At 43.7% G+C, this 27,243-nt stretch overlaps 6 non-coding genes across 6 annotated transcripts; 4 read left to right on the top strand and 2 right to left on the bottom strand.

The window, feature by feature from the left end:
• The first annotated feature begins 5,955 nt into the window (after positions 1-5,955).
• Positions 5,956-6,027, top strand: Trnac-gca (transfer RNA cysteine (anticodon GCA)). The gene has a single exon. It is a non-coding gene; the product is annotated as a tRNA-Cys (tRNA).
• A 5,007-nt stretch (positions 6,028-11,034) lies between these two features.
• Positions 11,035-11,106, top strand: Trnac-gca (transfer RNA cysteine (anticodon GCA)). The gene has a single exon. It is a non-coding gene; the product is annotated as a tRNA-Cys (tRNA).
• A 1,465-nt stretch (positions 11,107-12,571) lies between these two features.
• On the top strand, positions 12,572-12,643 carry Trnac-gca (transfer RNA cysteine (anticodon GCA)). The gene has a single exon. It is a non-coding gene; the product is annotated as a tRNA-Cys (tRNA).
• A 1,559-nt stretch (positions 12,644-14,202) lies between these two features.
• On the top strand, positions 14,203-14,274 carry Trnac-gca (transfer RNA cysteine (anticodon GCA)). The gene has a single exon. It is a non-coding gene; the product is annotated as a tRNA-Cys (tRNA).
• Positions 14,275-21,622: 7,348 nt separating this feature from the next.
• On the bottom strand, positions 21,623-21,694 carry Trnac-gca (transfer RNA cysteine (anticodon GCA)). The gene has a single exon. It is a non-coding gene; the product is annotated as a tRNA-Cys (tRNA).
• Positions 21,695-24,212: 2,518 nt separating this feature from the next.
• On the bottom strand, positions 24,213-24,284 carry Trnac-gca (transfer RNA cysteine (anticodon GCA)). The gene has a single exon. It is a non-coding gene; the product is annotated as a tRNA-Cys (tRNA).
• Positions 24,285-27,243: the final 2,959 nt, after the last annotated feature.

Below are 27,243 nucleotides of genomic sequence, written 5' to 3'. Positions count from 1 at the left end.
GCTGAGAAGACTGCTCATATAATTGCCACTGACTTTGTCATAAACTACAAAGGAGAATGATGGAAAGGGGGGTTCTGAAAAGGTGGAGCCAGGCAAGTTCTTATGCAGAAGGTCTGAATTGGAGTCAGTCCAGGTAACAGAATCAGGACCTAATCAGGGAACCTTCCCTAATCCTGGGTGGCTATTGGTGGCACCACTGAGTTTTGGAGTGGTTATTTATGAATTATCATGGTAATATGCTGGAATATACTGAAGTTGGCATCTAGAAGGGTGTTCCAGCTATAACATCAGATTATAAAATATGATATACCCCCTTTATACAGTAATTTGAATTTTTCTGTTGTTGGAGTACTTCCAGTTTTTTCAATCTTGATGTTGGAATTTTTATTGAAGAAAGTTTGGTTTTGTATTTGCATAGTGTATGGGATTTGCAATGAGCAAAAATATTGTCTTTTAAGCTCACAGTTCTCTGATACAGAGATCTGTGAGAGCTGATACAGAGGGTCACCTGGAATCAATGTACATCATTAAGACTTTGATTTGTCTAGGGCTGGGAATATAGCTCAGTTGGTAGAGTGCTTGACGTGTATGCACACGGCCTGGGTTCAATCCCTAGGACTTCAAAAGAAAGAAAAAAGAATCTAGATTTGTCTCATTGGATAAATTTGTTTACGTACTTGTTGTTGAAGTGGCCAGGACCCAGCCTCCCTCCCTCTCATATTTCTCAACTTCTGAGTGAAAACAGAGGGAAGAATTCCATTTACTGAGGAAAGTGAGAATGTGCATACAGTCAGACTGGGTAGCAAAGAGCCTGAAGACAAGTAAGAGTCCTCTGGGGACTGGACGCTGACCCCTGGCCTGAAAAGGGGTCTCTTGTCAGGCTGTGGTGCACGTGCAGTTTCCATCAGGGAGGAAGGAATAGCACTCACAGTGCACCACGGAGTCCTTGGACATGGGAACAGGAGACACATGCTAAGGGGAACCCAGTCAGTCAAGGGGTCACAGCTCAGGGATAGAGCATTTGACTGCACAAGAGGTCCCTGTGCAATTCCAGGTGTCACCTACTGGTATATTTATATATTTTTTATTGGAAAACCTACACTGGTATTTTCTCTGATCAGTGTACTCCGTGCCATTCACCCTCAGCATCACCCTTCTAAATCTTGTGTCAGTTGTCTCTGGTGCCGTCATTACCTGGCAGAAGGAGGACTCCTGTGGTCAGTGATCTGTGTGTTTTTCTGAAGATCTTCCTTAGTTGCTCTGTAAACTTGACCTTGAAAGGAAAGTGATCATGAGTCTCGGAGTAACCAAGAGATCTTTCTTGCAGCAGCTTGTTTCTTGCAGGAACAAGATTTTTCTTGTCTGATTAACAGGGAAAGAAGTGAGAAAGAGAGAAAGCGAGAGAGACCAGGAAAAGAGAGAAGAAAGAGAGAAAAAGAGAACTAAACAAGAGAGAGAGAGAGAGAGAGAGAGAGAGAGAGAGAGAGAGAGAGAGAAGAAAGAATGAGAGAGGGGAGGGGGAGAGTTTTTATTGCCAAAATCTAATAAGGTCTTTGGGTCCAAAGCCTGCCGTGTTGGTGTCCAATGATTGTATCATACAGTAGTTGCTAAGGGTTTCATCTTTTGCGTTGAGTCAGACTGGGAAAGGGCTAGATGTGGGTTTCCATTGCACCAACAGGTGGGGGTTGAGTGTTCAGCCTTGAGTGGGGTTGAGTTTTCACATCTGAGGTAAACAAGCGATAAGGAACCAGTCGGGTGAGGGTCGAGCATTCAGCCCACCCTGCAGCTAACATTTGTTCAGCAACTAACATTCCTCCCTTTTTGTTTTTCTAAGTGTCACAGGGACGGTGCAATTCCATCTGACTACTTCCTGCTGAGAAGGGGTCGGTGTGGGGCCTGCCTGGGAGAGCGGGGGAATGTTTGGGGGACAGGCTTGGGAATACCAGGGTAGCTAGAGATAACATCCAGTGGCTACAGACAGTTATCTTGGAAGGGGCAATGTCCATAAAGGTTCTTTGAAGCCATAACTTGTCAATGACATCAAACCATTCCTGATGGAGGAGACCCTTGGTATTAGCCATTATTCCTTTCATAGGGTCTCAAGGAAATATCAGAAGTGGCTTGGTTGAATCCAGTGATGTTAAGGGTGACTGCCTGATGGCAGCCAGCGGAAGGGCAATCACCTTGACCCATCACCTGAGAGTGGGTGGTGCCATCCTGGTGTCATGTTGCTTGGATTTGGAATTGCCATCTGTGAGTTGGGATGGAAGCTTGAAAAGAATTAACAATGGGTACAAAAAGCAGAGGGTTGGTGAGAAATCTTGAGTTTGATGGGCCCCAATGTTTTGGAAGTCCAGGACTGGACATTTGGAACAGGTGCCTGCTCTAAGGCGGAAGACATGGTATCAGGTACTGCTTTATAAAACACAAATTGTCATATCTATAAGAACAACATCATCCTTTGGAGATGTACAGACTAAGTGTAATCCTCAAGCTCTGACACATATCCATTCTATCAAAGTACATAATCATCACCAAAGAACTAGCAAGGAAACTATACTACAAACCCATATGGAAATACATTGAAAAATTCACATCAGCCTGATATCCAACAATACTAGGGCAAAACCAAGTTGGCCATAAAAAAACCCCACACTTAACAGAGGAAGAGAAATCCATCTCAACATATGCATGAAACCTAACATAGAAACATGAAATATGAAATTAAAAAAGTAAAAAGGTTACACATGACAGCAGAATGCATTTCATTCATAGTACACATATAGAACACAATTTTGATGTTCTCTGGTTTTACACAAAGTAGAGCACAAATAAATTTTTTTAAAAGATAAGAAGGTAACATGTTGCCTCCAAGGGTTCATAATTCACCAACAACTGACTCCAAGGATACTGAAGTGGTTGAAATATGAGATACAAAATTCAAAAGAATGTTAAAAATGATAAATGAATTCCAAGAGAACACAAAAAGTCCACTGAATGAATTAGAAATTCAGTACAGTTTGGTTTTGAAAAACCAAACAGATCTTGGAAATGAAAGACAACAAATCTAATAAAGTTTTTATTTGGAAGTCTCTGTAGAGACTTCTGAGTAGAATCTCAGAACTGGAAGACAAAGTGGACAGCCTTGAACATTCAGACCATATTAAACAAAGGAAGTAAATAGCCATAACCAATACATGAGACTGATATGGACTTTCAGGTACAGGAGGCATTGAGAACCTCAAATCCTCAAGATCAGAAATTAATCTCTGCATGACAAATGATAATAAATAGGACTAACATGCAGAACAATGACAGAATGTTTAAATCCTCAAGAGAAAAATGTCAGGTTACACTTAGAGATAAGGCCATCAGAATTATTTCTGATTTCTTGGTACCAACTCTAAACCCAGGAGGGCTTGGAATGATGTGTTGCAAACACTGAAAGAAAATAACTGTTCACCAAGATTGCTAGAGCCAACAAAGCTATCCTTTAGAATCAAGAGAAAATTAAAACATTCCAAGATAAGCAGAAACTATAAGAATTCATAACCACTAAATTGGCAGTATGGAAAATATTTGATAAAATACTACATAGAGAAGAAATCAAAAACAAACCTCAGAGCTTGCAAATGGTCAAGTCTCATTTGTTAATCAAAATGCACCAAACTCTGCATCACAAATTATGTATTTTATCTCATATGTGATAGATACAGAGGGAAAAGGAAAAGAAAGTTGGGGGATGTCAAGAAAATTAAAGGGAGATCAGTAGAGTATAGGAAAGGAATCAGGGGAGGAAGAGGAGGATGGAACAGGGAAATACTGGAGAAAGATATTGGTCAAATTATATTGTTATATTTTGTGCATGTATGAATATTTAACATCCAATACTAACATTATGTACAATTAAATTGCACAATTCAAATATATGGTAGGAAAGACAGACTGTGGCTTTGGGAAACAGTATGGATCTTGAGCATATTTGGAAAACTCAGATCGATTGGATGAGTCCCTGGAACCTTGGGTAGAGGTGAGTATGATTTGCATGTTACTCTGATCCAGAAGGCCAACTGTGGCAGAGGACTCTCTTGGCCCAGTTATTCCCATATCTGGCCCTTTTCTAAGAATTTTTTCAGATCTTGCATTAGAGATGGACCCTGAACTTTGGGTATTGGGTAGTCACGTGCTATGCCTAGTAGTGCCTGTTCAGCTGCTGAGCTGGTGGTGTGGGGCCAGTCTGGGATCCTGAACTCTCTGGAAAGATGTATCCCTTCCATCTAGGACTGCAACATGCAGGAGAAGAGAGCAGAGAGTGGAGATGCAAAATGAACCCTTAAGGGCAGCAACATGCAGGGTGGTGTGAGGAAGTGGGGAGTCCTAATGGAGGGAAATAGTGAAGAAAAACTCAGGAGAGAAGGAAACAGCAAGGTTCCAGGTCTGAACAGAGATTCTGCAAACTGTTTCCCCCCACAGGTGCTGAGGAGCAGGAGGAGGCTGCAGGGTGTTAGGCAGGAAGACTTCTAGAAGTGCTGGGACAGGTCTCTGGGGAAGGACAGGGCAGGCTCAGGGTGAGAATGAGGTCTGTTTGAGTGAGGTCAGTCACCTCCCTCTAGTTCACTAGAACAAAGAGATATGAGATCCTGTGACCCAGTGTTAACCAGGGAGGTCTGGATAGGGACAAGGGGATAACTCGGGGCAAAGTAAATGCCTGCATAGTAGGCAGCGCTGGTTCAAGACTCTGTCACCTGCTGACCCCTCTGTTCATAGGGACCACAGGTTTGCAGCTGCTGTCCTGTTCATGCTCCAGGGACTGTGGATCTCTGGACTCCCACTTCTTCACCTCTCAGAGGAATAGATCCTCTCTTTAGGCCTCCTGTGTGAGCCTTGAAGGATTGTGAAAGAGGGGAGAGGGGAGGAAGAGGAGAGCAGAGGGCAGTTCATCCCCTGCCCAGAGCTTTTGGTGAACAGAAGCCTTCATCATCAATATGGGTTCCAGTGTGACTCAGTCTCTAATTGGATGTGTTTTCTTGGTGGAGGGATGATTAATTAATGTTAGTTTTTCACTTTTATAGTATCCTAGAACACTAACAGGGTTTGGTTTTCAGGAGTCCCCCTAAATCTCCAGTTTTAAATCAGAAAATGAGACATGAAATTATTTGACTCCGAGTGGTGTAACACAATCAGTGGAATAATCCATTTGATGGATTAAATTATTTGAATGAACAGACTAGTAACTCTAGGCATTGTGGAGCAGTAAAGGATGTGGTGATTTGGGACGTGCCCTGGGGTTTGTACTTTGTCCTTGGTGCCTCACTTGCTATCTCTGCTTTCTGGCTGCCACACGCCAGCATCTTTCCTGCACCACCAACTTGTCCCATGATGTTCTGACTCCACTAAGACCCAGAACACTTCAGTCTTATGATCACAGATTGCACCTCTGAAACTGGGAGCCTTATCTTCCTATAAGGTATTCTTGACAGGTATTTTGGTCACAGTGATGAAGAGTGAAATAACATAGGTGCAGATTAAATGAGTACCTCCAAACTGTCAGAGAGTCAGAATCCCACATGGAGCAGCTAGAGGCACACGTCATCCCTCCATCCCCTTCTCAGAGGGTTGGGTTAGGGGTTGTCAGGAAGGAATCAAGAATGTTTGCTCCTGTCCATCCCAGGCCCCACCCTCACCTCCAGAGGGTCTGCTGAGCATCCGCTCTATGGTCTGGCTCTTCTAGTTCAGTGAGAAGGAGGTTCCTGCTGCAGACATCCATCATTTTATGCCCTATGCTCAGCCAGGTTTTAGGGAGGAGGAACATGCTGGTTACACCTGCCTAGTCAGGGCGTGGCCTAGCAGGAAGGAAGCATATGAACGCAGACACTAGCAGTGCACCTCTCCAGGTGGAGAATCTAGGGTGTGGCCATCCAGGTTTCAGGTGCTTATTTTATATCCATAGCAGCAGGGGGTATAGCTCAGGGGTAGAGCATTTGACTGCAGATCAAGAGGTCCCTGGTTCAAATCCAGGTGCCCCCTTGTTTATGTACTATTTTGGTAGCTACCATAACCAGTACCTCTTAGGTGGGCTCTGAGTGACATTGGGAGATCTCCATTGGGGTTGATAGAAACCACTTTTGATCCTGCTTTTCAAAGCTGCATAACATGGGGCTGCATTGACATGCCTTTTATGTATAGGGCCTCTGTTCTCAACCCTACTACCCTACTATCATCATCCAAGACCCCCAAGGCCACCTTGACTTGGAGTCCCCCTCCTCATTAGTACAGTGCACACACAGTAGGTCTCAGAAGCCACCTGGAGCACCCTTCCCACCTCCCTGTGGCTCTGCTTCTCTTCCACCTGCACATTCCACCTTCATCCCTTGTTCTCAGTCAAGGACAAATGGCACTTGGTTTGGCCCAGAGCTGGCCACTGTGTGATGAGATGTGTTTCTGCATTCCCAGGTCCCTAATTCTCAGGTTTAGGTTGGGGGACGGGGGCAAGACTGCTAATAAGGACAAGCACCATCAGGAGGTGAAACCTGAAGGAGGCTGCAGATGTCAGGAGGGTTACTCAGTTACAGTCAGTGCTCACTGAATTTCACTGATTTAGCCTCTGATTTCAACTATTCTTGGCTCCTACTGGTTTTTGGTGTTGGTTTGTTCTTATTTCCCGAAGGCCTTGAGATGTAATGTTAGGTTAGTTATTTGGTACCATTCTAATCTTTTAATATATAAGCACAATGCCATGGATTTTCCTCTTAGAACTGCCTTCAGAGTGTCCCAAATATTTTGATATCAGTATTCTCATTTTCTTTAAATATTTTTGAAAATTTCCTCTGATTTCTTTTGTTATCCTTTCATCATTCTAAGTGTACTATTTAGTCTTCAGGTTTTAGAGTCATTTTGGTTTTTTATCTTTCATGGATTTCTATTTTCATTCTATTTTGATCTGACAGAATGCAAGATATTATCTCTATTTTTATCTGCTATGATGTGCATTGTGGCCTAAACTATGGTCTGTTTTAGAAAATGTTCCATGTTGTTGCCGAGAAGAAAGTGAATTCAAACATTGATGGATGAAATATACTCTAGATATCTGTTAAGTCCAAATTTAATTGTGTTTTTTGTTCTGTAGCATCTTTATTTAGTTTTTGTTTGAATCATCTATCTCAGGATGAGAGCGGTGCATTAAAGTATTATCATGTTACAGTCTTATTCTTTTTTAAAGTTTTTTTTTCTTTGTAGTTATACATGACAGTAGAATCTATTTGATTCTTAATGTTAAGAAGAGTTTGTTTCTTTTTTTTAATATTTATTTTTTAGTTCTTGGGGGACACAACATCTTTGTTGGTATGTGGTGCTGAGGATCGAACCCGGGCCACACACATGCCAGGCGAGCGCGCTGCCACTTGAGCCACATCCCCAGCCCAGAGTTTGTTTCTTGTACATAGATACTCCATTGTTTTGGGGCATAAGTATTTATGATCATTATCTCTTATTTTCTCCTTCTCTTAAGCATCATGAAACAACTTTGTTTCTTCTGATTAATTTTGGCTAGAAGTCTACTTTATGTCATAGGAGAATAGTTATCCCTACTTATTTAGGAGATCCATGTGAGTGATATTTTATCCCATCCATTCACCTTCATTCTGTGGATGTCTTTGCCCATGAAGTGAGTTTCTTACAGACAGCCTATTGTTGGGTCTTGTCTTTAAATCCCATGTGTCTATGTATGTCTTTTTCCCCCTTTTAAACACTGTATTTTATCAAGTGCACACTTCTTTTTTTCAGGGCTCTCTCGATTCTGCTCTTTCCTCACTGCCTCCTTTGGGTATCGTGAGGACATCTGGACTGCTGCCTGGCTCAGTTCTGCCATCTTCCTTCAGGCCCCATCTACTGTCTATGCAATTTCTTATCCTATGTCTGTCTCCTAGAAAGCGCGTTAGTCAGAGTCCTGTTACTGTCACATACACCTGAGCTAATCACTGAGGTCAAGGAAAGATTAACTTGGAAGTTCCATGTCCATCCTTCATGGTCCCCACTGAGTTGGGCCTATGGTGAGGCGGCATGTCCTGGCAGTAGAGTGTGCTTTAGCAATGTTGTTCACCTCATGATCAGAAAGTCAGACAGAGTGAGTGTCCTTCTAGTGCCACACCCCCAATGACTTGATGACCTCCCATAGGCCCACATATAAAGGCTTCACCATTTCCCAAGAACATTTGGAACACATAGGCAGAGCCTCCAGAATGTACACAGGGATGAATGAGTTTAGTCTCTTAAGTTACCCAATCTCTATAGTGTCTCAGTTTTGCATCTGTAAAATGGGAAATGCTAATAATACCATAAGATCACTGGTTTTGGTTATGATTTAAAGCAGTAGAAACCATGCTATGTACTCCAATATGTGTTCTAAATTACCTTATCCCTCTCCTCAGTCTATACCCAAAGGACTTAAAAACAGCATACTACAGGGACACGGCCACATCAATGTTTATAGCAGCACAATTCACAATAGCTAAACTGTGGAACCAACCTAGGTGCCCTTCAATAGATGAATGGATTAAAAAATGTGGCATATATACACAATGGAATATTACTCAGCAATAAAAGAGAATAAATTCATTTTCAGGTAAATGGGTAGAGTTAGAGAAGGCAATACTAAGGGAAGTTAGCCAGTTCCCAAAAAACAAATGCCAAAAGTTTTCTCTGATATAAGGAGGCTACCATAGTGGGGTAGGGAGGGGAAGCATGGGAGGAATAGATGAACTCTAGAGAGGGTGGAGGGGTGGGAGGGGAAGGGAGGGGGTATGGGGTTAGAAATGATGGTGGAATGTGGTGGACATTATTATCCAAAGTATATGTATGAAGACACAAATTGGTGTGAATATACTTTGTATACAACCAGAGATATGAAAAAAATGTGCTCTATATGTGTAATAAGAATTATAATGCATTCTGCTGTCATATATAAATTAAAAAATTAATAAAAGAAATCTACCCTCAGATGATGGAACACGTGGTGACACTTATAATTGAGGTTTTGGACAGCTTTTATTAAAGGAAAAGATGTTGGTCTTGTCTTGTTGGATGTTGAGTTATTTATTTCACTAGACACAAGTTTCCAGGACCCAAGTCCTTGGAGAAGTTCATGAAAATAGGCCCCATTATAGGAGACGCATGTCCCCGTATTTCCCAGGGCAGAGGATCTATGTTCAGCACAGGCTGGTTTCTAACTAGGAAAGGAGTTTAGGGGTCTTTTCATGCACTGGGATTTCTTATTTGACATCTCTCGGTGAGTTGTTGGTCCCAGTATTGTTACTGTAACAACCTGAGATATTCAGTGGATAAGGAGAAAATGTCTACGTGGAGGCCCCAAGTTCCTGATCTGTTGTCCCTGCTGCTTTGGACCTGTTGGGAGGGAGCACATCCTGGCAGGAGTGAGGAGGAAGCATGCTGCACACCTCAGGGCACAAGAGAGTGGGGAGGGGTCAGGGTTCCACAATTCCCTCCAAGGACACCCAGTGACTGAAGATCTCCCACTAGGCCCACGTATAAAGGCTCCACCACCTCCCAACAGCACTTCCCTAGGGACCAAGCCCCAACACATGGGCCTTTGGGAGATATTTAGGACCCAAATTATAGCAGGATATATTACTACAAAGCACAATTTATGTAACAAAATCCTAGACTTACGCTAAACTCATAGTTTAAACAAACAGCCCATTTCTGCTCATGGACTCAGTGGATAAAGATCACCCTCTGCAACTTCCTTAGGAAAGCAGAGAAATGGAATCTGGTTGTTGGTAGGAGGTTATGCCTGGACCTCCCCTGCTCCCCATGCCCACTGGTTGTTGGGGAAGGACAGAGATATTGTTTCCATGGAGGAAGCTGAATCTGTGAGTGTTCCATGGGTGGTTTTCCTCTTTACAGATGGCTAGGATAATTCAGTCAGCAAGAATGACTTCCGAGGAAGCTCAGGTAGGGTGCTCTTGGCATGGCAGAGACTGTCACTTAGAACTTATAGGGCACAGCACGGGTGGGAGAGGCAGAGGGTGAGGAGTAAGAGGTGAGGGAAGATGTTTTTGGGGACCCTGTTTTCCTGCTCAGGGTCTCAGCTTCCAGGACCCAGGTTGAAGGTCCCTTCCTCTGGCCCCCACCCCATGACATCCAGTCAACCTTTAATTGTCTCCAGTGTTCGAATGTTTTGCTTTTACACTTTTTGTTGCTATTCTTCCCATTTCCAAGGCCAGGTGTTTGCTGGCTGCTGCAGACATGCACAGTTAGTTTGTGGAAATAAAAGCCTAGTTTCAAACACAACTTTTGCCCCGTTGGGGAGAGGCACGCCCCTGGGGAAGCCATCCTGGCACTGCCATGTGTTCCCTGCTTGCTGTGCTGCATGACCACAGGCCCAGAACCAGTGAGACCATGGGACCAGGGACTGACACTTCCAAGAGTAACAATGCAAACAAACTTTTTTTAAATGAAGTTGATGATCTCTGGTATGCCTCACTATATCAGAAAGCTAACACAGGAAAAAGAGAGTCATTTTGTATAAATAGAAAGGTCAATTTACCTCACAGAAATACTAATTCCAAATTTGTTGCACCTAATGACAGTGCCTGAAAAGTAGTTTTGATTTGCATTTCTCTAATAACTAGAGATGCTGAGCATTTTTTCATATATTTGTTAACTGATTATATATACTGAAGTATCTGCTCAAATCCTTAGCACATTTGTTGACTGGGTTATTTGTTGTTGTTGTTGTTCTTCTTCTTCTTTTTGGTTAAATTTTTTGAGTTCTTCATATACTCTGGAAATTAGTGCTTCCCCAGGCTGCTACCTGCACAGGGCCCCAAAGCTGGGAAGACACAGGCTGAGGACTGTTGAGGAGGGGAGGCTGTCTGTTGTAGGCAGCAGGGTGGTGAGTTTCCTCTGACCCAGGTTTGCCAGCTGCCGAGAGCTCCCATCCTGAGGTAGTGACTCACAGGTTGTCTGTAGTGGCTGTAGGACTCAAAGACATAATGAAGCCCCATATAAGTAACAGGGGGTATAGCTCAGGGGTAGAGCATTTGACTGCAGATCAAGAGGTCCCTGGTTCAAATCCAGGTGCCCCCTACTCAGGCAGAATTTTGGCCTTCCCTTATAAAGGAACTAAACTGGGCATTAATCCATCTGATGGATTAACTATTTCCATGGACTAACTGGGTGGTAATTGGAGGCAGCTGGAGTATACCTGGAGGAAGTAGCCACTGGGATATCACTGGGGTTATATTTAGTTCCTGGAGGCTCAATCACTGTCTCTGCTTTCTGCCTGCCATGAACTGAGCAGATTTCCTTTGCCATACTCTTTCTCTATGATACTCAGCCTCATTTTTGGCCCCCAATACTGGCATAAGATAACCTTGAACTGAACCTCTGAATTCGTGAGTCCAAAATCAACATTTATTCCTTAAAAGGGGTTCTTGTGAGGTATTTTGATCACCATTATCATTTACATATGAGGCGTCCCCAAAAAGATAATGTGTGAGAAAATGCAAGAAGGTGTATAGGTGAAGTGATTGGGTTATGAGAGCATTAACATCATCAGTGCCTTGATCCCCTGATAGGGTTTAACTGGTTGGTAACTGTAGTAGGTGGTGTGTGCTGGAGGAGGCTGGTGACTGGGGACTTGCCTTTGGGGTATATATTTTGTCCATGGTGACAAGAATCTCTCTTTGCTTCCTGGAGTGAAGTCCTGACCTGCTTTCCTCCACCACACCCTCTGCCATGATGTTCTGCCTCACCTGGAGACATGCAGAATGGAGCTGGCTGGGATGGAATGAACCTCTGAAAACACGAGCACCAAATAAACTTTACCTCCTTAAAATTTCTCTTGTCATCACTGTGACCAGAACACCTGACTAAAAGAGTCACAGTAGTGAGAAGCTGACTAACATAGACATAGATTAAAGCAATAGCTCAAACCTGTCTCTGACTCAGATCCTGCAGGGAGCTGCTAGAGGCACACGGGATCCCTAGTCTTTTCCCAGAGGGTGGCGGTCTCAGGGAGAAACTAAGGTTTGCTCTTGCCCATCCCAGACCCCAACTCCAAGTATGAATTAGAATCACCTGAACAGGGGCTGAGGATGTGGCTCAAGCAGTAGCACGCTCGCCTGGCATACGTGCAGCCCAGGTTCGATCCTCAGCACCACATACAAAGAAAGATGTTGTGTCTGCCAGAAAAAAAATAAATATTAAAAAAAAGAATCACCTGAGCAGTCTATCAAAGTGCCATTTCCCAGTGCCACCCTCACCTCCAAAAGGTCTGCTGAGCAGCCAGCTCTTATACTCTGGCTTCTCTGTTTCAGTGTAAAGGAGGTTCTTGCTGCAGACATCCACCATTTTTAGGCTCCACAGTTAGCTAGGTTCTAAGGAGGAAGAAGGTGTAGGTTACACCTACAGGTGTATAGACAGGAAGGGGTGTGGCCTAGAAGGAAGTTAGTATATGATAGCAGAGCACTAGCAAGTGCACATGTCCAAGTGGGGAATCCTGGGTGTGGCCATCCAGGTTTAAAGGGTTTATTATACACACATGGCAGCAGGGGGTATAGCTCAGGGGTAGAGCATTTGACTGCAGATCAAGAGGTCCCTGGTTCAAATCCAGGTGCCCCCTATTCACGCTTACTTTTGACGCCCTCTCCTACACAGATGCCTCAATTTCCTTCTCTTCTTCAGTACACACCAGATAAACATTCTCTTTACCACAAGCAGCTAACACTGAGGCTCTACTATGGTTATTCTTAACCTCATGTATGAATTAGAATCACCTGAACAGTCTACTGGTGCCATTTCCCAGGCACCACTGTGCATTTGTTTTAGCACAATATTTTACAGGGAGAAATTTGCGTATCCCCTTTTTTTCTGTTCCATGGATGGTGTTGTTTTTCTAAAGTGGGAGATGCCAAGTGGTACCTTGAAGGCAGAGCACTAGAATAACTGAAGAGAAGGACTATGGCACTTAACCTTATGGCATGCCATGCCAAACCTGGACCACCTAATTGTTCTTTCACATGGGAGAAAAGGAAACTTCTGGTTTAATTGCTCATTAGTGTCTTGTGTTGATTTTTGGCTATTTGTGTGTTCAGATGCACAGTCAAGTCTCATCATACACAAAAACCCCAACCCAACCCATACTCATGGCTGTTCCCTCTCAAGGTCTTAGAACCTGCAAAGTCCTTCCTTACATCTCTCCTCATTCCTGCCTCTTCTTGCTCTTACGGAACCCATTAATTATCCTCATATTGATACTCTTCTCCTCCATCTCTCTCTAGGCCATGATCCTAGGTAACCCCTGTGGCTCTCCTATTTGTATACCCATTGTGGACCCTACATTGCCCCTCAGTCATGACTTCAGCTCCTCTGAGGTCCTTGCCTGTGGCCTCTCTTTCTTCCTCACAGATCCTTTCTTGTTCCATGTATGCAAATGCCCATAGCTATTTCCACCTTTGCTCTGGAGTCTCCAGTCTTTGGTGAAGTGAAGAATGGAGCCAGAAAAATAGTGCCATGCAAATTTGTGGCAGAGCGACCTAAATTTTCACCCTCTGATAATGAGCAAGGGTATAAACTATGTCATTATGTTCTTTTCTTTAAGGATTTTGGGATATGTCTCAGGGGGAGAGCATTTGACTGCAGGTATCTCATTCAAATCCAGGTGCAGCTGCAGTATCTCCTTCTACTGACCTGATTTAGCAGTCTCCTTATTAGAAAGGTTTTTGGTCATCTTCCCCACTCTCCAGAGACCGTGCTGGGTTCTCCAGTGTGCCTCCTCAGCATATTGAGGAGGTATGGTCACTCCTTTCCACAGTTTTTCACCTCTGTGGCTATAGCTTGTGCTCACCTGAAGCGTGGAGATATTTCTGTGCGTCTCAACAGGCAAGGGCACTATCCAATCCCTGGGCTTCTGTGCTCAGCCAAATATTTTTCTGATTAGTTCAACTTATAAACATGAAAGTTTTGTGGGGCTGGGGAAACAATCCCTTGCCAATGTTCTTACTAGCATCCAATAATCCTCATTGGCAGTAAATGGTATTGGAACTTACACTTGTATTTTTAAATGACTTTCAGGATATGATGCATGTGAAGGTCAAACACTAGCAATTATACATGTGATGATGCTAAAATAAGGTGTGGCCACCCAGGTTTAGAGTGCTCCTTAGACATACATAAAGAGCAGGGGGTATAGCTCAGGGGTAGAGCATTTGACTGCAGATCAAGAGGTCCCTGGTTCAAATCCAGGTGCCCCCTCCTTTTGAACACAATGAAGAACTCAATGAAAATTGCTGGTAAATGGACTGAAATACAGAACATCATGTTAAGTGAAATAAGCCAGACTCAGAAAAATCAAGGAATGTTTTCTTTCCTATGTGGAAAGAAGGTGTGTAAATATCAAATATTATAAGGATAAAGGGAAGATCAGTGGAGTAGATGAAGGAAACAGAGGGAGACAGAATGGATGGGAAATAGGAAATGAATTTAACAAAATCACATTATATATTTTATATATATATATATATATATGGTAGCACAGAGAATTTCATCTTTATGAATATGTAGAAAGCATCAATGAAAAATCAGTGAGTGAAAAGAAGATCAATAGAGTGGTGACAGGAGTATAAAGGAGAGTAAGAAGAGGGGATGAAATTCAAACCAAATTCCATACATGTTTTATTTCATCAAAATGAACCCAACTTATGTAAAACTTTAATGCACTAATAAAAAATAATAGAAAAATTTTTTTCCCAAAGAGGGGTAAAGCTGACATTTGTGGGGAAAGAAAAAAAGAAAAGAAAAGAAAAGAAATAACCCAAATTGTTTTTCCTAGCAGCCATAAGAAATTCCAGAAAACCCCAGGCAGTATTTGATTCTTCAAGACTGCAAAATTAAGATGTAAATTTAATTTACAGCTTCCCAGGTGTGATAACTTGGGGATCTGATCTGGAAAGTGAGATCCCAAGAATTGTCATAGGATTTGTAGAACCTGCAGTATTCCTAACCAGAAGAGCTCCAAGCCTTCTCTGCCATCGAAGGCCCTCCTGCTCTTCCACTGAGCTGACCCTGTTCCTCTCTTGCTTCTCCTCTTATCTCAGACCTATTCCTTTTTCTGTTGATCAATAATATGAGAAAATTCCAGCATGCCAACTACTGAGTCACACCTAGCAGGTGGAGATTTAAATGCCAAAATAATCACTAGACTATGCTTATTCATAACACTAAAAATCGGGGGGATGTATGTAGAAATGAATTCATGGTAGCCGTGGACCAAGGAGAGAAGAAAGTAATGTTAAACACTGCTAAGTTCCTTATTGTTTTAAATTCTGGATTCAGTGTTCTACCTGGAGAAGATGGGGATTAGTTTTATTGTTGGCTCAGCTTGTTGGTTCAAACTGGAAATCAAAATATTTCAAAAACTGATGGAATTGAGATGCCAGGATATCCTTGAAAACTAAATCTAGATGGAAAAAATGGAGTTTACTATGTGTGACATGTCCACACCTCTGTCTCCTACACAATGGTTAGATGACAACCCCTTCAATTCAACCTCAAGAAATACAGCATTTGCTTGAGGACTATCTTTGAGAACCATTTTATTTGTGTATCTTTATGGACCTATGAGTGATTCCATAGCTAAAGTATGTCCCCTAATTAGGTTTGAAGATGAAAGTTTCTTAAAGAGTAGAAGAGGCTGAAAATTGCCCTTGATCACCCCATTCCAGGCATCTTACTTGCCCACAGAAATACCGTTGATGCAATCAGTCTGTCTATGTGGAGTTCTGAGCACCCACACCAAGTTGATACTGTTTGGTTCATTTTCTCATTTTTACAAACAACACTGAAATGGCTAACCAAGGGCATGCAGCTTTGCACACTTGCACAATATGAACCAAAAGCACACTTTAAAGTACTCTGCTTGCAAGTAACCTTCCGGAAAAGACTATCAATTACAACACATTCCTCCAACCCTGTAGAAAGTGCCCATCACCTTTTGAAACAATCAGATATGTTCCGTGCATGTATAGTTATGTCACAATGAGGGAGGTTTCAAGATGGCAGAAGAGATCATACCTGGCTGCACCATGGTATGAAACTGAGAAAGCAGATAAGCATCTTCTCAGTAAGGTGGATTGAATAAAAAGGGACTGTACTGGGAATTAATACTGGTCTTTCAAAGCAGATAAGATTCTCAGGAGTTTGGATATTACAAAATAAAAAAGAAGTCCCAGCCCCACTGCCCCCCACTGCCCCCCCACCGCTGCCAGCAGTGCCAATCAGAACAGTCCACCCACAAGAAAAGTGAAGAAATGAGGAAATGAAAGGAACACAGATTTTTAGGAGGTTTGTGGCATATCTGTGTAGGGAGAGACCTGAGATCAAAGACATGGCCAGACTTACCAAAAGGTGTGCTTCACAATGTCAAGCTGCATCTCTTCCTACTGCTCCAAGAGGACAAAGGAACCATTTTGGCAGCCAGGGGAGTCCACTCCTGGCAAATCACAGTATTATGAAGATGCCTAACATACAGAATAAGGAGAGGATTTTTAAAGGCTGCCAAAAAACTTACAGGTCACATTTAGAGGGAAAACAAATTGGATCTCAGCTGATTTCCAGCCCAGACCCTCAAAGCTAGGAGGTCTTGGAATAGTATATACCAAGCTCTGAAAGAAAATGGATTCCAACCAAGAATACTATTCCCAGCAAAATTAAGATTAAGAACTGACAATGAAATTAAAGTCTTCCGTGACAAACAAAAGTTAAAACAATTCACAACTAGCAAGGCTGCACTACAAAACATACTAAATAAAATATTTCATAAAGAAAAAATGAGAAATAAAAGTGAAAACCAGCAAAAAAGAGGAACTGCCCTAAAAAAACAGTCAATCACAGGAGAAACCAATTCACATTAAAAACCAGAACTGATGGCAATAACAATCATTTCTCATTTCTCAGTGATAGTACTGAATGTAAGTAGCCTAAACTCATCAATCTAAAGACACAGATTTGTAGATTGGATTACAAAACAAGACCCAACAACATGCTGTCTGCCAGAGACTCACCTCAAAGGCAAAGACATCCACAGACTGAAGGTAGAAGGATGGGAAAAGACATATCATTCATCTGTATCTTGTAAACAAGCAGGGGTTTCTATCCTCCTATCAGACAAAGTGGTCTTCAAGCCAACGTGAATCAGAAGGGACAAAGAAGGGCATTTCATACTGCCTGAAAGGTACCTAAAACTATACTACAGAGATATAGTAACAAAAATGGCATGGTATTGGCACCAAAAAAGACATGGAAGACCAATGGTACAGAATAGAAGGCACAGAGACAAACCACATGGATACACTTATCTCATACTAGATAAAGGAGCCATAACCCTACATTGGAGAAAAGATAGGAATAGAAAAGACTGTAGAATGAATCGAACATAACTTTTCCTATGTTCATGTAATAAATCCACCACAGTGAAACTCCGCATCATGTAAAACCACAAGAAGGGGATCCTAATAAGAGTAATTTACACTCCATGTATGTATAATATGTCAAAATACACTCTAGTGTCACATATATCTAAAAAGAGCAAATAAAAAATAAAAAGAAAGGTTAGCTGAGTGGGAGAGCATTTGCTTGTCATGCCAGAGGCTCTTTGTTCAGTCCCCAGCATCAAAAAGAACAATGTCATCAAATTTTTCTTACTAAACATTAAACGCCTTGTTAAGTACAAAAAAAATTGAACCCCCCTAGTGTGTATATGTATGATGTTCTAATAAAAACATTTTTAAAAAAGACTCACAGTAATTTATAGCTTCTCCTCTGTGTCAACTTAGGGCTCTGTTCTGGGACATGTTCAGGGACATGGTCACTGTTAAATCTAGAATAGTTATCTTCATATAGCAGGACAGGGAAAACTGCTAAGGGTGGAATGCAGCCCAGACTGGAGCAGGAATCTGTGGGAGGGCTCAGGAGCTGGAAATGCACTCAGTCCCTGCCACAGCTGGACCTGAGGTCACTGCCTAGGGATGTGTACTTTTATGTTTGGGAGGATGGAATCCAAACTGTTAACAGTGGTGACTTTACTGGTTAAATTATAGATCATTTAAATTTTGCTCCTGATGCTTATTTGTGTTTTATAAATTTTCTATATGTTTTCAGTTGAAAGCATTTCTTGAAAATCTATAATATATTTAATGACAAACCTGGAGGAGCTGGTGTGGGATTTTTTAAAAGCAGCATTCCCCCCACCCTCTCTCTCCTCCCACCTCCTTCCCCTGCTTCCTTCCTTTCACCACATTGTACTTGTCTGTGTAATAAGAATGACTGAATCCCACCTTTGGCCACCATTTTCTATGGCCCTCTTGGTGGCTGTGGTTTGGGTATCTGACAGGTCTCTGGTGGTGGGATGGGTAGTGAGTGGCTTCAATCACTGCTGTGAGTCTACCAGGGAACAGGGACATATTCTCCAGGGTGGGCCATCCTGTTGTAGGTGAGGACGTGCTAGGAGAGGCTGAGGAAAGGGCACAGTCCCAGCTCAGGGGCCATGAGCCTGCTCTTTAAGTCCTGTGTGGCCAGGTGTGGTGACCCCCCAGCTGTGCCATTTGCAGAGAAGCTGGGGTTCATCCTGGTCTACCTTGGAGGCTATTGCTTTTTTGGCCACATGTCCCTGGAGACTCTGCCAAAGCCATGGACTTGGCCATATAGGATGAGGGCAGAAGACCATGAAAGAGGACATGGTAGAGGAACCCAAAACTCTTCCCACTGGTTTTGAAGGAGGTATGCTGAGGAAGAGAAACCTCAGGTCAGGGCAAAGGAGGCTTCTTTGTTCATGCGAAGCTCAGGGAAGGGTGAGCTTATGGCCAGAGAAGGGCAGTCTGCCAGGTGCCACGGCAGCCTAAGGGCAGATGTCAGCTACATGCATGGCAGTCCATAGTGGGGAAAGCCACTTGTTTGTTAGTGCTGAACCCAAACTCAGAAGTCAGGAGGCCTGGCCTGCAGGTAGAGCATTTGACTGCAGATCAAGAGTTCCCTGGTTGAAGTTCTGGTGCCCACCAGTTTTTCTTTTTTATCCCCTGAATCAGCTATTATCCTCCAAAACTGAAACTTCCCCCCAGCGGGGAGTAGAGGTGTGCAAGGACCATTCTGTCTAGGTTCAACTAATAGCTCAGTGACTTGCAGACCCAGAAGGGTTGAAACCAGTCCTTTGGGGGTCATCATCTCCTCCCTTCCTTACTGCCTCTCATTTGAGTGCCCAAAAGCCTCCTTGCTCTGCCCAGCATGTCTCCTCCTGCCTTCAGCTGGGTGCACTGGCTTTGGACTTGGCTGCTGGCACAGTCAGCCACCCATATTGTGCTGTGTCCTGTGGCCCAAGATAGATATATGTGTTTTGATTTGCCCAGCAGATAGAACATCTTACAGAATGCCAGGAGCTTCCTGTCATTTTGGTGAGTGAGCACATCTACTGGACCTTTCCACCCCATTAGAAAACCTGTGCCACATGTTTGAAACCTACATGGCTTATGGCTACAGCAGAAGACGCTGTGTGATCTCCTTTGGACGTGCATTGGGTGTGGGGAAAGGGCCACCATTCTCCTGCCCTCTGGGGTGCCTAGGCAGTGGCTCAGTCAGCAGAGGGAGAGAATCCTCCTCCCAGTTCAGAAGCCCCTTTGGGCCTATGCTTTGGACCCCAAGTCAAGCAGACCAAAGCCCAATTCCTGCTCCTCCATGGATGCTGAAAACAGCAGGGCTGCTCAACAGGAGGGTGGCTTCCACTTTCCACAGCTGAGCTCAAGAGGGCCAAGGCCAAGAATTTGGCCTTGGGAAATAGAAAAGAAAACAAAATCCAGCCAGCAGTTCAAGAATGAGGGTGCAGTGGAGAGAGAGTGCTGCAGGAGATTCTAGAGTAAATGGGCCTGGTTGGAGGTGAAGAAAGGAGGAGAGGAGAGGGGAGGGTTGTGCCAGCAGCCAAGTCCAAAGCCAGTGCACCCAGCTGAAGGCAGAAGGAGGAGACATGCTGGGCAGAGCAAGGAAGCTTCTGGGCACTCAAATGAGGGGCAGTAAGGAAGGGAGGGGGATGATGACCCAAAGAGGACTGGTTTCATGTGGTGGATTATCCAGGTCATGGATCTTAACCAGGATAAATAGAAACTACTCTGGGTTACTGGAAGACACTTCCCTGGGGGAACCCACATTGTTAAATTGCGTCATTTAGGGAACTTGTTTGAAGTGAGTTTCTGTCCAAGTGATGAGCATTTTACTGCAGATTAAGAAGTTCATGGTGCAAATTCAGTGTGTGTTCTTTTAGTCTGTCTCCTTTTGGGTCTAGTTAGTCTAGTAATGTCTAAGTTGAAACTCTTTCAGGTCTTTCTTAGGAAGGTCAAACTCATCAGATCTGTTGGGAAACAGGAAGCAGGTGCAAGCAGCAGGTTGTGTCTTGGCTCAGGGTAGGGTTAGTGGAGAAAGACCAAGATCAGCAATGTGGGATTTGGTCCCAACCCTGTTATTAATCCAGCGTGTATGCTTGGGCATGTCTCTTAATTATGACCTCTTTTCAAGCCTATGCCATGAAGCACTAAAATAAACTAGAGGCTCCCAGTTCCCACTGGGGTCTCATCTAAGGAGCTTGTTAAAAGTCCTTTGGCCTCACTCCCAGAGATGCAGCTTTAGGATTTCCAAGATGGCTTGTTGACCTTTATTTCCAACAAGCACACTCCCTGTGCTCAGCACCTCCCACACCAGGTGCTGTGATGGGAAGCCCAGCTGAGGATTCAGGATTCAGGTTAATCCAAGGTCCCCTGTGGAAACAAAAGTCCTCCAGCTTTTTTTTTGATGTTCTTGGCTATGGACTGTTAAATGTAGGGGATGTTGGACATAGAAAATCATGAGGTCTTCATTATGCACTAGTGAGATGAGCTTTTAAGGGCAGATACAAGGGTCCCGATACAAATGTTGTTTCTACTCTGATTTTGGAATAGGGTTGCAGCTTCTGTTCCCTCACTGGAGCCCAGGATTATGAATTTGTCTGCAGGGGGATAGAGAAAAAAGGTCAGGAGGGTCAGGTCACTCCTTTAGGAAGCCTCAGGTGCAGTACCCTATCATATTACTACTGGGCTTGTGTCCTAGAGAGGCACCCAGAATCCTGCTTATCCCTGTCTTGGTCTGGGAGGGTCAGGGCATGAGCTTATGTGGCCAGAGGATCTGCAGGAGCCCTGGGTGGGAGCTCCAGACCTAGGGCCCAGTGCCAAGGTTCAGGGCCTCTCACACTGGCATCCTGGTACGCTGGGCTCAGAAACCAGAGCACCTTCCCATTGTTGAGAGCACCATGTTACCACTGGATCAATCTCTCCTTTGTTATAGCCCAAGTAGAGTGCTATGCAGCACACACAGAGAAGACATGGACCACCTTCTCCTGGAAGATTTGTGGAGCTGAATAAAACCAAGAGTGTGGGAGAACACAGGGATCTGTGCCTTGGAAACTAATTTTTGCACCAGTTACCTGAGGACCAGTGAGTCTGCTCTTCTGAGATGTGGTTGGTCAGAGAGCATGACTGATTCATTGCTTTCTCCATTGTGTGCAATACACTGACTAAAAGTCTCACAAACAAGGGGGCACCTGGATTTGAACCAGGGAACTCTTGATCTGCAGTCAAATTCTCTACCCCTGAGCTACATCCCCACCTATGTAGGGCCTCTCATTAGCACCTTTTCATCCATGGCACCACACCCAGGCTACCTACACATTCATCTCCCACTGTTTTCTCTGCTAACTTTCTCTACTGTAGTCTGCATTCCCGTCTCCCTCTTCCATATTACCTGGCCCTGCTCCATCCCCCTTTGCATAGGTAAAGGACACATGACTCCATTGTTTCTCCTAGGTCCACACCAGTTGCCAGACAAGTATCAGGGGTCAATGGCCAGCATCTCATTGGGAGTTCTTCTTCCTGCCGAGGAGGATGTAAGCTACCCTAAAATTTAAAATCTCAAATTGTTAGTGAATAACAAACACAAATATTCAGTAATATATTTACAATGGGTGAAGCTCCTGATAGATCTAATCCATAAGGGTTCTGGAACTAGACAAAGAAAAAGCTGCTCTGGTGGTTTATTTAAGGGGGTACATCAAAAGCAGAGATGAGGTTTCAAGGGCAGAATCTTCCTTCATGATGTCTTGCAGTCAGCAGGTTGATTGACATCTTGGCAGGTCACACCCATCTCAGGTGCTATGTGGGCCACAGCAGATCAGGATAGAGATTCACAATATCCCTGGGCAACTGACCAGAGGAAATGTCCACTGGTCATTCCCAGAAACCAGATGCCTCCCTCCAAGAGCCTTCCATGCATGGTGACCAACATGCAACCCATGGACGGCTCCTGACAGACAAGAGCTGATGTTTCTGTTCTTTAATGGACCTCACATGAGACCCAGTAGAGCCTCTTCTATATGCCAAGGCCTCAAGGAGAGGCGCTTGTTATTTCTCTCCACCACTCCCTCTCTCACTAACCCACACTCATGGAGCTTGTAAGGTGCCAAGTCTGTCATCCATGTTGAGGCCACAGGGATGAGTGAACATTGATCTTGTTCCTTAAAAAGCCTTAGTGCAAGTAAGAGAAAAACCCATGAGCCAAAATATTCTCTCAAGAAGCAGGAGCCTGAATAAAAAACCAGAGGGAGAAAGGAGTTAGGATTCCCCGCCCAAACGAAGCCACCAGGCAGGAGTACACCCAAGGGTACTCTACAGGGCCTCCCCAGGTCTATCTGATGGGGGGTGTTATGGTATGGATGTAAGGTGTCCCCTAGGAGCTCATGTGTGAGACGATGAAAGAAGGTTCGGAGGAGACATGATTGAGCTATAGCCTAAACCTAATCATTTAATTACAATTACAGTGTGACCTTTGAAGTTACCATTTGCTTTCCTTCAGAGGTAGGATCATCAGTTCATCTGAAGCCACTCTTGCTGCTCTCTGGTCCCTGGGGGGACTACGGGAAAGTCTCACTCAACTTTTCTCCTGTAGAAGTTGGCCTTTGACATTTCCTTCCCCCAGAACCACCTAATTTTTCATTATCTCAAGTGAGCAAGGCCCAGTTACCAGTGCTCGAGCCCTTCACTTGCCTGAGGGTCTTTGGCCTGGTACCCATTCCTGGTTCTAGTCAGGGCACTCTGATGAGAGAGGAGCCCACCTCAGGCTGGCAGAGACACAGAGGTTGGCAGGGTGGAAGGGAGCTCCTGGCCCGACAGGGGGAAGTCTGAAGACCCAGGCTCATGTAATGGGCAGGATCCAGGGAAGACGGGCCAGGACCTCAGCCAGCCTGGTTAGAGAGCCACGCCCACCTCCAGAATGAACCCTGGCTATAGCCTGGGTCTCACTTACAGTGTCTGGACTCTGTCACCTCCAGGATGAGCCCCACATCTCGCCTCTCTTTCTGTGTAGTTTATCAGCACTCATAGTCTCACCCGGGTATACAGTTGGCCAAGTTAAAGACATTAGCAATTGTGCTGGGTGATTTCCTATGTCTGCTGGGGTGGGCTGTGGTGGACAGATGTTCAACCAATCACCTATGGGATGCTGCCGTGAAGGCATTTTTGGATGTGATTGACACTTAAATTAGAAGACTCTAAGCCAAGCCCATTGCCACTCCAAGTGTAGGGGCCTTATGTAACCTTCTCTTCCTAAGGAGGAGAAGACGAGGCTGCTGAGAAAGAGGGATTTGTCAAACCCCTGATTGGAGAGTTTTACTATAAGGTCTGGTCACCTGGCTGGAGCAGGATCTCAGCTGACTCTGGCACCTGTTGCTGGGAGCTGAAAACACATGCCAAAGTCACTTCATCCAGCCAATTACAGACAGCTGTGTGCGTGTGGATCCTTGGAGTGTGTTATAAAGCAGGGTGAGCAGAAGTGTAAATAATTCTGAACTGTACCCTCAGACTGTCTTCAGACCAGAGCTGCCACATCTGCTCCTCCAGGGTCTCCAGATTGTGAGGCAATTGTGCAGAAATCGGCATTATGCACTCCACAACTGTTTGGGACACTTCTTAAAATATTCTCTGTCCCCGGATCCATGAGCACTGAACTCATCTTTGAAGGTTTCATGATGTGTGAATACCTAGCCTCCTCATCTCTCTCCATATTCACAGCTGAATCTGTGTGGTTGAAAAAAGTTTGAAACAGAACACTGTGTTCATTGAGTGCAAAAGAGGGGGCACCTGGATTTGAACCAGGGACCTCTTGATCTGCAGTCAAATGCTCTACCCCTGAGCTATACCCCCTGCTCTTTATGTGTGACTAATAAGCACTCTAAAGCTTCCTGGCCACACCCTGGATTTTACCACCTTCACATGTGTGCCTACTGTCAGGCCATGGCACATATCATATCCTGAAATATCATTTACGCCTACAAATGTAAGTTCCAATACCATTTTCCTAATTATTAAAATTACTGGATGTTAGGATGGACATTAGCAAGGGACTGTGATCCCTCCACTCAAAGTTAAAGTTGTAAGATTCCAATCAGAACTAATCAGAAAGACTAGGGGTGGTCTGTATTTTTAGTGAGGGAGCTGGTAGTTCTGATGTAAATCCAGTCTGGGTGACTCTGATTCAGCAATATGTCGCTCCATAATGTCAACTTTACAGAGCAATTAAGGAAGACCTTCAGAAAAACACACAGATCACTGGCCACAGGAGTCCTCCTTCTACCAGGTAACTGGTGGCACCAGAGACAACTGACACAGCCTTAGGAAGAGCAGTGCTGCAGGTGAATGGCAAGGAGAACACTGACAAGAAAAAATACCAGTGTAGGTTTGCCAATAATAATTTTAAAAAACACCAGTAGGGGACACCTGGATTTGCACCAGGGACCTCTTGGTTTGCAGTCAAATGCTCTACCCCTGAGCTGTGACCCCTTGACTGACTAGGTTCCCCTTAGCATGTGTCACCTGTTCCCACACCCAAGGACTCCATGGCGCACTGAGAGTGTTATTCCTTCCTCATTGATGGAAACTGCACGTGCACCACAGCCTGACAAAAGACCCTGCTTCAGGCCAGGAGGTCACCTTCCAGTCTCCAGAAGACTTTCACTTGTCTGCAGGCTCTTTCCTACCCAGTCTGATTTATGCACATTCTAGATTCCCTCAGTAAATGGAATTTTCCCCTCTCCCTTCACTCAGAAGTTGAGATTTAAGGGAGGGAGGAAGGCTGGGTCCTAGTTGTGTCAATCTAGGTTCTTTTTGTGTGTGTGTGTGTGGTGCTGGGGAATGAACCCAGGCCATGTGCATGCAAGGCAAGCACTCTACCAACTGAGCTATATCCCCATCCTAAGACAAATCTAGGTTCTAATGATGTTTGTTGAATCCAGGTGAGGTTTCTCTGTATCAGAGATCCATGAGCTTAAAAGACAACATTTTTGACCATTGCAAATCCAATACACAATGCAGATACAAAACCAAACTTTCTTCAATAAAAATTACAGCATGAAGATTGGAAAAACTGGAAGTGCCGCAACTTCAGAGAAATTCAAATTTTCAGGAAAAGGAGCTATTTCATTTTTTATAATCTGATGTTACAGTTGGAACACCCTTCTAGATGCCAACTTCAGTATATTCCAGCATATTACCAATGATAATACTTAAATAACCACTTCAAAACTCAGTGGTGCCACCAATAGCCACCCAGGATTAGGGAAGGTTTCCTGATTAGGCCCTGATTCTGTTACCTGGGACTGACTGCAATTCAGACCTTCTGCATAAGAACTTGCCTGGCTCCACTTTTCAGAACCCCGCTTTCCATCATTCTCCTTTGCAGTTTATGACAAAGTCAGTAGCAAATATGTACCTTGATGAATGAGCAGTCCTCTCAGCTTGCTTCTCATATGTGGAATATTAGAGGCCAAGAGATCTTTTTACTTCACACAGTCTCAATGTCTTTTAGTAAAGGTTGCTAATGCTTTGTCTATACATCTCTCAAAAAAAACCTCATGAGTGTATTTTGATATTAGGCATACATCAAGTGTAAATTATTCTAATTAGGATCCCCTTCTTGTGGTTGTACATGATGAGGATTCTTATATGAAAAACTCTGGTGGATTCTTATATGAACATAGGAAAGTTATGTTTGATTCATTCTACTGTCTTTCCTATTTCTATTTCCTCTCCCTTCCCTCCATTCCCCTTTGTCGAGCCCACTAAACTTCTATTCTCCCTGCCTTGCTGTGTGTTAGCATCTGCATATCAGAGAGAACATTTGACCTGTGGTTTCTTGGGATTGGCTTATTTCACTTAACATGATATCTCCAGACCCATCCATTTACCAGCAAAAGTCATAAAGTCATTCTTCCTTAAGGCTCAGTAATATTCCATTGTGTATATATACCATGTTTTCTTTATCCATTCATCTATTGAGGGGCACCTAGGTTGGTGGCATAGCTTAGTGATTGTGAATTGAGCTACTATAGACATTGATGTGGCTGCATCACTGTAGTATGCTGATTTTAAGTCCTTTGGGTAGAGACTGAAGATTGGGATAGCTAGGTCAAGTGGTGATCTCATTGCACATTTTCTGAGGAGTCTCCATACTGCATTACAGAGGGGTTGCATTAATTTGCAGTCCCACCAGCAATGTATGAGTGTACCTATTTCCCACATCCTCACCAATGTTTAATGTCACTTGTATTCTTGATAATTGCCCTTCTGACTGGAGTGAGATGAAATCTCAGGGTAGTTTTAATTTGTGTTTCTCTAATCTCTAGAGATGTTGAACATTTTTTCATATATTTTTCGCCATTTGTATTTCTTTTTCTGTGAAGTGCCTGTTCAGTTCCTTTACTCATTTATTGATTGGGTTAATGGATTTTTTGATGTTAAGTTTCTTGAGATTTTGTATATCCTGGAGATTAATACTCTACCTGAGGTGTAGGTGGCAAAGATTTTCCCCATTCTGTAGGCTCTCTCTTCATGTTTTGATTGATTCCTTTCCTGTGAAGAAGATTTTTAGTTTGATACCATCTCGTTTTTGATTCTTGATTCTTTGATTCATTAGGACTCTTGTTTAGAAAGTTGGTTTCTAAGCTGACATGATGGAGAGTTGGGCCTACTTATTCTTCTAGTAGGTTCAGGATCTCTGTTCTAATGCCTAGGTCCTTGATCCACTTTGAGTGAAGTTCTGTGCAGGGTGAGGGCGGGGGGGGGGGTTCATTTTATTCTGCTACATACGGATTTGCATTTTCCCAGC

This window comes from Ictidomys tridecemlineatus, chromosome 2 (assembly GCF_052094955.1).
Source record: "Ictidomys tridecemlineatus isolate mIctTri1 chromosome 2, mIctTri1.hap1, whole genome shotgun sequence".
Taxonomy (NCBI): Eukaryota; Metazoa; Chordata; class Mammalia; order Rodentia; family Sciuridae; genus Ictidomys; species Ictidomys tridecemlineatus.
The sequence above is the reverse complement of the archived record's forward strand: the minus strand, read 5'-3'. Positions and strand labels throughout refer to the sequence as shown.